Genomic DNA, 12,327 nt, shown 5'->3' with positions numbered 1-12,327 from the left:
GCAGGCGGACATGCCTTATTGCTGTGACCATGGGGAGTCTGGAGGACTCTTCAGGCCCCCTGGAGGGAGTCGGAGGATTCCATTCCTTTTGGAAACAGAATCTGCAGGAGCCAAATGAGTCTTGCTATAACCTGGTTTCTGTGCTGCCCGTAGCAGGGACTAACTCTGTGTGTATTGATTGATTGTCTTTCTCTGTATTCATGGACTTGGACTGACATTATTTTTGGATATGGGACAGACTGAATCTACCCCATTAGACATCCTAGTTAACCACTGGAGGGAAGTTAGGGAAAGAGGAGAAAACTTGTCAGTAGTAGTAAAGATGGGCAGGTTAGTTACTTTGCTCCTCTGAATTGCCCACCTTCAGAGTATGGTGTCCAAAGCAGTGATCAAAGCAGTAGAGGAAAGAGTCTTTAGGCCAGGATCCCTCAGGTACCCAGACCAAGTGCCCTCTATATATTTACCTGGAAGGATCTAGTAGAGGACTCCCCATCCCCCACCCCCACCCCCCAACTTGGATAAAAGACTTTTTGTCTCCAAGATTCTTGCAGGTCCTGGCCATGAAGAAGGACCCTGCAGAGACCAACAAGTCTGTAAAGAAGACCATCCTTCAGGACCCTTCCACAGTGGATCTGATGCTGATGGATCCTCCACCGCCTTATCCCCTACCATGGCCCCTCCTTAAAGATCTCCCTTGAGCCCCCATCCAGCATCCCTTTACCCCCACCACCTGCCTTCCTCTGGTCCCAGCAAGGAGGGGAGGGTGGGGAGAGACCCTTGGAACTGGGACCGGCCATGGGGTCTGGGAGCAAAGGGCCACTTCACCTGATACAACAGTGGCCTTCTGCCTCCAAGCCTACAGGCCCATAGATGAGGATGGCAATCAGGCCATGCAATATTGGCCTTTCTCTTCAGCCGACTGGTACAACCTGGAAGGACCAACAACCATCCCCCCTTTCAGATAACTCCAAGGGGCTGATTAATCTCTTCGAGACTGTTTTATTTTCTCATCAGCCCACCTAGGATGATATCTAACAACTCACGAGAGTGCTCTTCACGACCGAAGAGTGAGAGAGGATAATACAGGAAGCCAGAAAGAGTGTCCCCTCAGACACAAGGGCGGATCAACTGACCAGGCTGTCATTGACAGTGGATTTCCACTGACAGGACCTGGCTGGGACTTTAATATGGTAGGAGGTAAGGATCACCTGGAGGTCTACCACCAGACTCTGTTGGCAGGTCTCTAGGGGGACTGCACAATGACCCACCAATATGACCAAGGTATATGAGGTTAATCAGGCACCAGATGAGCCACCCTCAGCCTTTCTAGAGTGGCTCATGGAGGCATTCTGCCAATATACACCCTATGACCCCAGCAGCGAGGAGCACGAAGCTATCGTGACTATGGCTTTTATAGGCCAGGCTAGTAGAGATATCAGGAAAAAGCTTCAGAGGCTAGAGGGACTACAGGATAAGTCGTTGAGGGATTTAGTGCAGGTTGCTGAGAAAGTCTACCTTAACAGGGAGACAGAGGAGAAGGAGCAGAGAAAGAGAAAAGAAGATGAAAGGGAGATGAAAAAAGAAAAGTGGGGTTGGGGATTTAGCTCAGTGGTAGAGCGCTTGCCTAGGAAGTGCAAGGCCCTGGGTTCGGTCCCCAGCTCCGAAAAAAAGAACCAAAGGAAAAAAAAAAAAGGAAAAAGAAAAGTGACAGGAAAGGAATTTACAGAGAATCTTGGCTACAATAGTTAGGGAAAGCAGAAAAGAGAGACTCCAACCAAAGAGAGATGGGAACCCCCTTGAAAAGGACAAGTGTGCATATTGCAAGGAGAGGGGCCACTGGGCCTGAAAGTGCCCTAACAAATGGAAACCAGGGGTCAGGAAATCCCAGGTCTTGGAAAAAGCACCCCTTAAACGGCGAAGGTGTTAGCCCTGGGGAAGACAGTGACTAGGGAGGACAGAGTTCAGGGTAACCAAGCCCAAGGTTACCCAAGCCCAGGGTAACCTTGAAAGTGGAGGGGAAACCCACCCAATTTTTGATGGATACTGGGGCCCAACACTTGGTCCTCCTCCAAGCTGATGGGCCAGTCTCTAGCAAAATATCATGGGTCTAAGGGGCTACTGGGACTAAACATATTCATGGACTACCCAAAAAGCAGTAGACCCATGGATGGGCCTGATACCCCATTCATTTATAGTCATCCCAGACTGTCCCTACCCTCTCTTGGGGCAAGACTTACTCTCCAAGATGGGAGCCCAGATACAATTCTTGCCTGATGGGCCACAACTAGGGGAGCCCATACATGCTCTAACTACCAGACTAAATGATGTGTATAAATTATTTGAAATCACCTTTACTCAGAACCAGGACTTGACTTGGTTGGAAACATTCCTGTCAGCCTGGACTGAAGCAGCGCAGTTGGACAAAGCAAAATGTCATCTCTCCGTGGTGGTAGAACTCAAGGCACAGGCTACCCCAGTGTCTCTCAGACAATACCCTATGTCTCAGGAGGCACAAGAAGGAATTAAGCCATGGATCTCCAGGCTCCTCCAGCTTGGGGTGTTGTGTAAGTGCCGTTCAGCCTGGAATACACTGCTCCTGCCAGTTAAGAAGCTGGGCACTAACAATTATCACTGAGTCTAGGACTTATGAGAGGTAAACTGTCTATTGTGTCTAACCCTTACACTCTGTTGAGTTCTTTGCCATCTTCCAGAATTTGGTACATAGTCTTTTTTTTTTTTTTTTTTTAGTTCTTTTTCTCGGAGCTGGGGACCGAACCCAGGGCCTTGCGCTTCCTAGGCAAGCGCTCTACCACTGAGCTAAATCCCCAACCCCTGGTACATAGTCTTAGACTTAAAAGATGCTTTCTTCTGCCTCCCCTTGGCACCCTAAAGTCAAGAAAACTTCAACTTTGAGTGGAAAGATCCAGAGATTGGGACTACCGGTTAACTGACGTGGACTAGATTTTCCACCAGTTGAGCTCAATCTGGCCACTTTGCTGCCCGATCCTGACCTTGAACCACAACAGCACAAGTGTCAAGAAATACTGGCAGAAGCCCATGGGTGGAGGAAAGCCCTCTCTGGCCAACCCCTGCAGGAGCTGAGGCTACCTGGTTTACAGATGGGAGCAGTTTTCTCCAGGAAGGTTAGAGACAAGTGGGTGCTGCCATGGTGAACAGCACAAATGGCATCTGGGCTGAACCTCTGCCCACCGGGCACATCAGTGCAGAGAGTGGAGCTAATTGCCCTCACCAAAACCTTGAAACTTGGGGCGGGCAACAAAAATTATCATGGACAGCAGGTATGCCTTTGCCACAGCCCACATCCACGGAGCTATATACCAAGAGAGAGGACTGCTCATATCAGAGGGAAAAGAAATAAGAAACAAGCAGGAAATCTTGGATCTCTTAGATGCCCTGATGAAGCTGGCAACTGTGAGTATTATTCATTGCCCAGGACATCAGAAGGGAAGAGAATCAGTGGCCCAGGGCAATAACCAGGCAGATCAAGTGGCTCAGGAAAGTGGCTATGCAGGAGCCTATCCTGGTTATGGGCCTCCAAGAGACACCCGCTGGGAAATGGGATTGGACTAAGGGATGGCCTCACTTAGAATATACAGCAGAAGGAAAGGCCCAAATTGCTAGCCACCCCACCAACTGTAACTTAGAGGAGGAAGGACAATGGTGCACTCAAGAGGGGAAAACTATACTCCCCAGAGAACAAGCAAAAGACTCACTTGGCCAAATGCATTAAATGGACTCATTTAGGGGATAGGAAGTTCATCCAAGCAGTCAAAGGATCTAAGGTAATGGACTTTAGGTTTTTAGCCAGAGAGATAGTAGAGCAGTGTAAGGTATTCCAAATGCTCATGCAGCAAAAAGCAAGGCAAACAGGGCAAGAGACCTAGGGGCAAACAACCTGGGGTATGTTGGGAGGTGGATTTCACAGACCTTAAATCAGGAAAATATGGTTGCAAATATCTTCTAGTGTTTGTGGATACTTTCTCTGGATGGGTTGAGGCTTTCCCCACCAAGCAGGAAACAGCTACTATGGTAGCCAAGAAGATATTAGAAGAAATCTTTCCGAGGTTCAGAGTGCCCAAGATAATTGGATTGGATAACAGTCCTGCTTTTGATTCTAAGGTAATTCAGGGATTGGCAGAGATACTGGGGACTAATTAGAAGCTCCATTGTTTGTACCATCCCCAGAGCTCAGGGCAGGTAGAGAGAATGAAACAGAACCCCAGAAGAGACCTTAACTAAACTGACCTTGGAGACTGGCACTGACAGAACAACCCCTACCATTTTAGCCTGATCCCTTTTAAATCCTGTTTGGTACCCTAAGTCCCTTGGTGCCCACTGGGCCCTCCCTGGAGGTTTTCCATCTCACTGATAGGAACCTCTTCTTGAGGCTCCACCCCTTCAGTCAATTCAACCTGAGATTTGGCCCAAACTGTCTGCCTTGTACGTTCCAGGACCCGGTTTCCAGACTGTTGACTGGGTCTACATTGGAGGACTCAGGCGCAGTTGCTGGAACCCTGGTGGAAGGAACACTTGCTGGTGCTGTTAACCACCCCAACAGCCCTCAAGGTTAAGAGACCTCAAGGTGGATGGTATTGCAGCCTGGGTGCACAAGGGAAGATACCCTGCTTCCCGGGGAGTCCTGCTGGTCAGTACAGAAGAAGAACAATCCACTCATGCTCAAGATCACCGGACCCTGATCATGTCTGCCTGGAAGTAGCTCTGGACTTTGATTCCCCCCCCACCCCATGCAGCCCGCATGCGCCTGTCTGTCAAACCTGGACTGTGGTTTCCACTGGAACTGGAGATGAGGTCACCTCCCTGAGGGCCTCCAAGCCCTCAATACCTGGTGGCCTGACCTCATTTTTGACCTATGCCAGCTGGTGGCAGGACTGGACTCCCCATCCATGAGACATTCCCACCCATGACGGTGCACTGGCAGAAGCAAACTGCCCAAACGGGAGAAAGAGGGCTCTGGGCTGGGGAGGAGGGCAATGGGATAAGCATTCCCTGCACAGAGGTATCATCTCTGGGAGACCTCCATTTATTTTCGCCCTCGAGATGGAAGAAGGCAGGCAGAAGTTCACAGATGTGGTGGTCCAGACCAGTTTTATTGTGCCGTCTGGGGATGCGAGACTACAGGAGACACCTACTGGAACCCTTCCTCCTCTTGGGACTTGATCACAGTAAAAAGAAATTATATGACTGGGTGACCCTATGAGGGACACTGAGAGTAGGGGAACACCCCCTGAGCAAACACCACTTATAACTCAATAACAATAAAATTCACTCAGAAAGGCAAAGAAGCCTAAAGGCTGGCAAAAGAGAAAAACTTGGAGACTCAGGTTGTACAAATTGGGGTATGATGATGACCAAGGCAAGAGAAGGGCTAGCCAAATGGAAGAGAGAAGAGAACAGAGTCAGGGCTGGTTTAACTCCTCTTCTTGGCTAATCACCTTTATATCCACCTTGTTAGGACCCCTAATTGCTCTCCTGCTATTGTTGACCTTTCAACCCTGTGTATTGAACAAGTTTATAGCCTTCATAAAAGAGAAAATAGGTAAATTATAGCTGATGGTCCTGCACCAACAATATGAGACCCTGAGGACAGGACCTAAAGAATATGAGTTAGTCATCAGAGCCACCACGAGTGTAGCTCCAAGATTGGAGCTTATACAAAAAAAAAAAAAAAAAAAATAGGGGTTGGGGAATGAGGGACCATAGGGCTTTCGCCAGCCTTATACCCATCTGCCTTGGGTTGAGGCTAGGCCAGATTCCATTCTCTATCTGCAGGAACATTCTTGAGCAGAAAATTCTCAGAATGTACTGATTGATGCTTGCTAGCCAATAGATTTAAAGGTCAGTATGCTTAGCCAGTAAGTTTGAACTGCAACCTTGCTGAGGTAACTAACTTATGCTCCTAAAAAGTGTAAAAACTGCTTGTAATAACCATTCAGGGTCACCTTCTAGTCACTCACCTTGAGGGACAAATTGAAGGTAGACCCCTATGCACTGGAAAATAAACCCCTTGATTTATTTTGCATTGATCTGCGTCTCAGTGTCTCACTTGGGGGCATCTCGAAGTAAGTACCACTGGCCAAGGGTTGGGGTCTTACACCAGCACCCATGTGGCCGTTTTCAACTGATCATAAGTCCAATTCCAGGGGATCTGATACCTGCTCCTGGCCTTCTCTGACACACAGCACACACACAGTGCACTTATATACATGTAAGCAAAAATTAATTCACATAAAAATCAATAATGATTTTATTTTTCACTATATGTGAAAAGTGAGTGAGTATGTGCAAAGGAGAGGAGATGATTTGGGGAACCAATTCTCTCTTTCAACTGTGGATTCTGGGCATCAAATTCAGGTCACCAGCTCTGCCAGGAGCACATACACTTTATTTTGCTAGTTGATTTATCTTGACGTTTATCTTTAGCTCTAAGCCAGTCTGGGTTACATAGGGAGACCCTGTCTCAAAACACACACACAACCAAAGGCATGGTGATGCACATCCATAATGCCAGCACTGGAGAGCTTAGGGCGGGAGGGGTGGGAGGCCAAGGTCAGTTTAAGCTCTGACCTCAAATTCTAAGCAAGCCTGTTGTCTTAGGGTTTCCATTGCTCTGAAGAGACACCACGACCAAGGTGACTCTTATAAACGACAACATTTAATTGGGACTGGCTTACAGGTTCAGAAGTTCAATCCATTCATCAGTCCAATCATCAAGGCAGGAAAACATGGCAGCATCCAGGTAGGCATGGTGCTAGAGGAGCTGAGAGTTCTACATGTTATTCTGAATGCAAACAGGGCAACACTCATCATTCTGCACTGGACGGAGCTTCGAAGCCCACCCACACAGTGATGCACTTCCTCCAACAAGGTCAGACCTCCTAAGAGGCTCCACATGAGTCAAGCATATAAACAGCTGGGTTACACAACCTTGCCTTAAAAACAAACAAAAATTAAAAACAAACAAACAAACAAACGAACGAACAAACGAAAACCATCCACAGTACAATACCATTTACTGAGAAGAGGCAATGTCATATTCCCTCAGAAGAAACAAATTGCCATTGTTCACCCTGTACCACCGCCCCCGTACCACTCTCCTGCTGGCTGATTAGCAGGAGTTTTTCTTGAGTTCTGTTTGCCCACATCAACTTCAACCCCAACCTGTGTGCTCACTTAGCTTCTCAGAAGAAACTAAATGAAATGGCTGGAGGGCTGCAGCAGTAACGTGGGAACATTTGCACAGAAACCATGTTTGGCAAGTCTCAAATGTCTTGAGAAGCTTTTTCTGGGCATCAGAGAGTGGACAGCTTTATTTATAACTAGGAAGATTCTAAAATTGGCACCATCTGGCCAGAGATGTAACATCTCTCATGGCACAGGTTCCTCTTCTGGAAGCACAGGAAGACACCTGCTGAACCATGTAACTGTAAAACTAGTGAAACTTGCAGGTGCACTTGGATGCCAGAACAGCCTGATGGATGCCCCTGACACTGGAGTTACAGATGGTTATGGTCTACCATGTAGGTGTTAGGGATTGAACCCAGGCCTTCTGTAAGAATTACAGGTCTCTAAATCACCAAGGAACCTCTCCTCCCACCTCCATCAATTTTTTTTTTAAGACAGGGTGTCACTATGTCTCCCTGTAGACCAGGCTGGCTTTATAGAGCATACATAGATCAGGCTAGCTTCAAACTCAAGAGATTCATCTGCTTTTGCCTCCTGAGTGCTGGCATTAAAACTATACACTTATGCCTTCCCATCCCCAACTGTCGTCATCCCTCTTTGGGAGGTAGTGTCTCAGGTATCTCAAACTGGTCTCACACTCAGTAGCTAAGAATGACCTCTTGGGATTCCTGATTCTCCTGCCTCCATCTCCTAGTGCTGGGATTGTAGGCATGTATATGGTAGACAAGCACTTTATCAGATAAGCTACATCTCTAACCTGAAGTATTTTTTTTTAAGGTTTACGTATGTATGTATGTATGTATGTATGTATGTATGTATGTATGTATGTATGTATTTACTTATGTAAGTATACACTGTGGCTCTTCAGACACACCAGAAGAGGGCATCAGATCCCATTACAGATGGTTGTGAGCCACCATGCGGTTGCTGGGGATTGAACTCAGGACCTCTGGAATGGTAGTCAGTGCTCTTAACCACTGAGCCATCTCTCCAGCCCATGTATTCTTTAATTCAAACAATGGGGCACTTAGGCCAGGTGTAATATAAGTGTAAAAAAACTAACATATGAGCAGGCATTGTGGTGCATACCTTTAGTCCCAGCATCAGGAGGCAGATCTCTGTGAATTTGAGGCCAGCCTGGTCTACAAAGTAAGTTCCAGGACAGCCAGGCCTACACAGAGAAACCCTGTCTTGAAACAAACAAAATTAACATAAGAAGACCAGGTATGATGACACACCTTTAATCTCTGCAGAGGCAGGTGGATCTCTGTGAGTTAGAGGCAGCCTGGTTTATATATTGAGTTCAAGACAACCAGAGCTACATAGTGAGACCATGTCTCATGGGAGAAGGGAGGGCACACTAACTCCTGGCCTAAGGCAAACTTTTCAATGGTATTTGAAGTATTGCTTTTGTTTTTGAGAGGAACAAAGTCAGAAATACATATGAAGATAGAACCTGGAAAAGAATCCTAGCTGGGGTAGTGTCACATCTGCAACTCTCGGACTCCAGAGGCAGAGGCAAGAGGATGGAGGGTTCAAAGACAGCCTCAGAGGGAAAAAAAAAAAGGAATGAAAGAAAAAGAAAGTCCAGAATAATGAGATTACTGAAAGAACATTGTGAATTAAAGCCTCGTCTTTAGGAACTGGAGAGATGGCTCAGTGTTTAAGAGCATTTGTTCCTTTTCCAAAGAATCCAAATTTGGTTCCCAGTATTAATGTTGGTGGCTTAACAATTCTCTATAGTCCTAGCAATACCTTCTGTTCCCATGGACAATCACCCCCATAAAAATTAAAGGAAATAAAGCAGGATTTTTTTTTTAAAGATTTATTCACTTTTTTTTTTGGTTCTTTTTTTCGGAGCTGGGGACTGAACCCAGGGCCTTGTGCTTCCTAGGCAAGCGCTCTACCACTGAGCTAAATCCCCAACCCCTATTTATTTACTTTATGTATGTGAATACACTGCAGCTGTCTTCAGACACACCAGAAGAGGGCATTGGATTCCATTACAGATGGTTGTGAGCCACCATGTGGTTGCTGGGAATTGAACTCAGGACCTCAGGAAGAGCAGTCAGTGCTCTTAACCACTGAGCTATCTCTCCAGCCCAAAGCAGGACTTTTTAAACAGTGATTTTGGTAGCAAAGCCAAATTCCCAGCACGGTATTTCAGTTTTAAGACTCATCTGCCCCCAACCATGCAAAAGCTCCATGGTGGTACACATCTGCAATCCCAGCATCCAAAATGTGGAAGCAGGGAGGTCAGAGATTCAAGGTCATCCTTAGCTACACACCAACGTGAGGCTAGCTGGGCATATAGAAGTTCGTATTTAAAAAAATTAACAACAGTATAACCCCCTAATAATCCTGTACTTTTGGCATCTAAGTATCAGACTTAGTTTTTAGGCTCTGTTGCCACCTACTGGTATACTGTTGCTGTTATTTTGAGAACCTGTCTTGTCAGGACTTATTGCTGTGATGAGACACCAGGACCAAAGCAATTGGGGAAGAAATGATTTATTTCTCTTGCATGTCCAAACCATAACTCACTGAAAAAGTCAGGGCAGAAACCTGGAGGCAGGTGCTTACTAGTTTGCTCAGCCCACTTTCTATAAACCCAAGACCACCAGCCCACAGATAGATAGTATCTACAATGTGCTGGGTCCTCCCCTATCAATCACGTACTTTCTTTTATAGTAATTTTTTAAAAAAGATTTATTTTTATTTATCTGAGTATACTGTAACTGTCTTCAGACACACCAGAAGGGCACATCGGATCCTATTACAGATGGTTGTGAGTCATCATGTGGTTGCTGGGAATTGAACTCAGGACCTCTGAAGGAGCAATCAGTGCTCTTAACTATCGAGCCATCTCCGGACCAATCACATACTTATCATGGAAGAGCATGATTAGCTAAATATTTCTTTATCGTGCAAGAACCTGATTGGTTGAATGGGAACCCAAGTCCTTCATACAGGCCAGCCTAATTAAGTCGGACAGCCTTGAACTTCAAATCTTCCTGCCTCCATTGTGTACCACCATGGCCAGTGCTGGGAGTATACCCCAGGGACTCAAGCATACTAAACAAGCACACCACAGAGCTAATCTCTCCCTTACCTTCCTGTTTCATTTTGAAACAGAGTCTACTGTATAACCCAGGCTGCCCTCAAAACTCTCTATTTTCCTACCTCCACTATTGGGAAATTACCAATGTGTCATCATGCCCAGCAGACTGACCAAAATTCAGTTTCTGGTCACAATGAATCATTTCAACATAGTACTGGAAGATTGTGACATCACAAGCAAACAGCATGGGTTTGCTATGTCAAAGTACTGCTTTACAACACAATTCAGTATGGTGTCATATGCTGCACTGTGACGTGCCAGTCACGTGGTAATGACACAATGGAGCATTTAATATAACTCAGCTGTGACGTCACAGTGGCATACATGGAGCACCATGTCATTAGGGGACATTCTGGCATCTATGGAACAGTCATTATCACAACAGAGCCCTGCAGCATCACAATGACACACGATGACACAATGGAACCTTGCATTATTATCTCAATTGACCTGTAACATCAAAATGCTCTGTCAGATGAATGTGATGATGGCATAATGGTCTAATGTGATTGCACAATGCAGCACTGTGATGACAAAGGGACATGATGTTACCGTCAACAGTGACACTGTGGGACTTACCTGCACACACTGGTGTCTCATGCCCTTGGATCCCCTGGAACTGGAGTCACTGGCAATCGTGAGCTGTCGTGTGGGTGCTGGGAACCAAGCCTATGCCTGAGCCACCTGTCCGGCTTTCCTTGGTTCAGTGGAAATGCTCGGTTCAGTTTTTGCAAATGTGAGAGTAGCTCCCAGTATCCAAATCACTGGCAAACACTGGCCTGTCCATGTGTAGTCCAGTCAGATGTTTCTGGCTGTAGTCAAGTATAGATGTCAGTCCTTAAACATGACCTCAATGACTGCAGATGTCCATGTGCTGAGGCCAGAGGACATCGCAAGTACATAAAAAACATCACCATTACTTTCAGTCAAATGTTAGTTACCAAAAAACTACTTTATAGGGTTGAGGACATGGCTCAGTCGTAGAGCACACAGGACTTAGGTTCAACCCCCAGTAAGGGAGCAGGGAAGATGTCAGGCAGGGTGGCATAGACCCAGAGGAGGGTCAGGAGGGTCTACGTTGTGTGCCTGGAATACACAAGACTGTCTCAACAAGTTAAAAAATGGGGCCGTAAAGATGACACAGGAAAGTATTTGTCACAAGTGTGAGGTCCTAAGTTTGGACTTCAGAACCTATGTAAAAAAGGAAAAAAAACGGGCTGGAGAGATGGCTCAGTGGTTAAGAGCACCTGACTGCTCTTCCAGAGGTCCTGAGTTCAATTCCCAGCAACCACATGGTGGCTCACAACCATCTGTAAAGAGATCCGATGCCCTCTTCTGGTGTCTGAAGACAGCTACAGTGTACTTATACATAAATGAATAAATTTTTTTTTAAAAAAAGGAAAAAAACAAAAAAACAAACAAACAGGCTTGGTGTGGTTTTCTCCATAGAGAAGAGATCTCAGGCTTGCTGGCCTGCTCTGGGAGACCATTTCAAAATGGTCTTCTGATTTCCAGACATGTGCCACGGTCTGTGTGTGTTCTTTCCTCTCCTGACATCAGAAACATAACCATAAGGTAATGTGATTAAAGAAATAATCTGCCTTACACATACAAAAGATGTCAGAGGCATTTAGGCTGTGGCGTTCTGACCTGATTCTAAGTTATATTCATTAGCTTAAAACATCAGGAAACTAGGCTGTAACTAAATCTAAAGTGAAGTCCCTGCTAGTGAACGGGAAAGGCTCTCACTTACCCAGGCCCTGAGCTCACTGCCAGGCTACCAAGGTGCTATGTCTTATGGCCTCAAATCAGGTTCATTAAGAGCCCTATCTCAGGCTGGAGAGAGATGGTTCAGTGGTTAAGAGCACTGACTGCTCTTCCAGAGGTCCCGAGTTCAAATCCCAGCAACCACATGGTGGCTCACAGCCATCTGTAATGAGATCTGATGCCTTCTGGTGTGTCTGAAGACAGCTACAGTGTAC

The 12,327-nt window shown here is 46.2% G+C and overlaps 1 long non-coding RNA gene across 1 annotated transcript; it reads right to left on the bottom strand.

Annotated features, from left to right (window-relative positions):
- Window positions 1-6,672: 6,672 nt before the first annotated feature.
- On the bottom strand, window positions 6,673-11,592 carry LOC148001571 (uncharacterized). Its single transcript, XR_015635459.1, has 2 exons — window positions 9,964-11,592; window positions 6,673-9,189 (listed from the first exon to the last, which is right to left on the bottom strand). It is a non-coding gene; the product is annotated as an uncharacterized LOC148001571 (long non-coding RNA).
- Between the last annotated feature and the right edge of the window lie 735 nt (window positions 11,593-12,327).

Source organism: Rattus norvegicus, chromosome 13 (genome assembly GCF_021556685.1).
Source record: "Rattus norvegicus strain SHRSP/BbbUtx chromosome 13, alternate assembly SHRSP_T2T, whole genome shotgun sequence".
Taxonomy (NCBI): Eukaryota; Metazoa; Chordata; class Mammalia; order Rodentia; family Muridae; genus Rattus; species Rattus norvegicus.
The sequence above is the reverse complement of the archived record's forward strand: the minus strand, read 5'-3'. Positions and strand labels throughout refer to the sequence as shown.